Source organism: Garra rufa, chromosome 6 (genome assembly GCF_049309525.1).
Source record: "Garra rufa chromosome 6, GarRuf1.0, whole genome shotgun sequence".
Lineage (NCBI taxonomy): Eukaryota > Metazoa > Chordata > Actinopteri > Cypriniformes > Cyprinidae > Garra > Garra rufa.
In genome coordinates, this window is record NC_133366.1 from 43,003,092 (window position 1) to 43,005,949 (window position 2,858).

Sequence of the window (2,858 nt, forward strand, 5' to 3'; positions counted from 1 at the left end):
ATCTGTGCAGTGCATTCTGGGAAATAATGACTTAAACTAACTTAAAATTTCCCTTAAATATCACTGAGAGCTTAAAAAAAAGGTGAGTGGAAAATGCTAACCTTGACATGTAACTAAGAGAAATAGTCCTTTCGGTGTGTGATTAGATTGGACCAAAGCCAGCAGGAAGGAAGACCCCTGCCAGCGCTGGCTGTGAAAACTACGACTCTAAACCTCGCCATTTAACACTGCCCTGAGCATTTGCTCACATATGCCACAGGCAGCCCCCTGTATGCCCTTATTCCCCATTTAACAAATGTATGAACCCATCAGGGACACTGTCAGAACAGAACTCACTAAATGTGAGTGGAGATTTGGTACATTAAGTTCCATGTCAACTTTAACACTGAATTACAGACTGTAAAACCAATCGAACTCTTCGTACATGCCAGTGCTTGACAGCTGTGATCTCTGGAGACGGTGATTTTAACTGATTCTGAGTGTAATATTTGGTAATGAGGGTTTAGAGTTGCAGGCCCAAGGTAAGTTTAGCATTCGTTCCAAAACCTAGTGATCTGCCTGCCTGGACAGCATTTTAAGGCATCAAAAACACATTTTATAAAGATATTCTCCAATTGCCCATCTCTTTTTGACTAAGTTTTAAGGTTTCCTTGTGTATATTTTATGTTGAAGGCATCCCCAGAATGCATAGTCACATTTGTGATATATTCATAATGTTATATGGTAATTAACCAACAAATTAGTTTTTTAGTTTAGTTTAATTTATAGTTTATTATTATTTAAGGATATTCATGGCAGTGTTACTATAGTGGTTGTTCAGGGCAGTCCTGATCAGACTGTTTCTTGATTTAACCAGTAGAGCCCTATGGTTTTCGCAATGCGAAAAATATGGACTGAATCGTGGAATCCAGACATAAAAATGGAATTTACTGTATAATGTGGAATGTCACAGAATTTGACCAATTTAGAATGAATAAATCAAAAGTTGAAGTCAAAACACCATATTGACTAGAGTCTGTGGATATTAAGCTGCAAAAAGACTATTTTATGTATTCCTTCTGAAGTCTGCAATGAGAATTGTCAATATGAGCTCAGGCATTTTTATCAAATTAAAAAACTGAATTATCCAAGCTTATCCCCCAATGATTTGTATTTCTGTCTTTATTGTATCTCAACAGTTGTCATTTTGTTCTCCCAAGGAATTTTAGGATCGACCAAATTGATACTTGATATCAAAACATACATGAGAGCTCTCTTTTCTCAAAGTGCAACATCTGAGCAATAACCTGTCCTCCAGAGGGCCCATGAAGGAGATGATCTGATGTCATAGCCCTTGGAGACAACTAGATTGATGTTAATGAGTGATGAAGACCCCGTGTGACACACACACAAGTGGATGATGCTGACCAATGCTCATGTCCCAGTCCTTCGTTCGCCCTGTCTCTGAGCAGTCTGATGCATCGCACACTTACGGCTGACTCACAGGTCATTGCTGAAAGGCCATCCGTGTTTGTGTGCACCCCTGATCTAGACCAGGAATATGTACATACTTCATGATCCATTGAAATCGCAGGAAGAGAGCTCAGCCCTCTCATGTGTAAATCTCAAGAGGCCAAATTACCAGTTAAACACGTTCCTAACTGACTTTATCAGTGATTCTGGATCTGAAATGCCTGGAGGCGCAATATTCCGTTTGTAACTGATGCGTTTGGTCGTAAATCTATATGGGTACTTGCGTAGCCAGCCGTCTCAGAGGATGTGCTGATGTTTGCATGAGAGAAAAAGCTTGCCATCTGCTTGCATCTCAAGTGATTTCCCTTACGGATCCGTGTGGAAGTGGAATCAGACATTCACAAAGCACCGGTGTGCTTGTAAAAAGTAATTCATTAAAAGTTTCAATATTGACCACACCCTTTTTTCTCGTATCGCTGAATAGTAAATTCACAGATCTCCATCTGTTTCAGTCATTTTCAGACTTTTATTGGTGGAGTTTCATTCCTGTGGTTCATGAAATGTCAACCTTACATGTCAACCTTACATTCTTACACATTATGGGGGTTAAAGCCTGGTGGTTAAAGGAAATTGTACTTCTATCATGACAACTCTCCAAGGAGTTTAGCATGGTAATGGATATGACAGTGTTACTGGTTTTAGTCTTGGCTAAATAGATCTGCTGAATTGCTGCTGCTGCTGTTGTTGTAGATTATTGTTGCTACTGCCAATACATATGCAGATACGCTGCTGTGAGTATTTAAGACATACTGCTGCTGCACAAGTAGCATATATAATAACCCACAGCGGATCTATACAGGTGGAGCTGGGGAAGGTGGAGGGTCTCAAAGAAATTCTGAAATGTAAAGCAGCAAACTCATTGGCTGTTTATGCTACATGAACCAATCAGCTTGTGGCAAGTAGTTTAACACTGTGGATATCATTGGTTTGCGCTAAGGACCCATCATCCTGTGCCATCTAGAGTTTCATGACAGAACTTACATTAGACATTACAGTTAAACAATAGTGTTACATCTAAAGAATGGTATCAGTGGCCTGCAGCTATTATATTTTGTATCTCTATCTCTTGCAATGAAATAATTATTATAATTTTAATTGAGGGTGAAAGATTTTTCTACGCAGATTTTGCATTGGGTTCAAGTTGGCCATATGAATGTGCTACGTTGACTAACTGAAAGATGTGTGAAAGTAAATTTAGTGTGAGCTGTGCTTTAAATAGTAGAACACTATTGACAATAACCAATGGACCTTTTTGGTCCATTTTGTATTAATTTGACCCCTTTATGTTGCTATATTTGTGCTGCAATTATGCACAAACTAATCATGGAATCATTCATCAAAAAAGG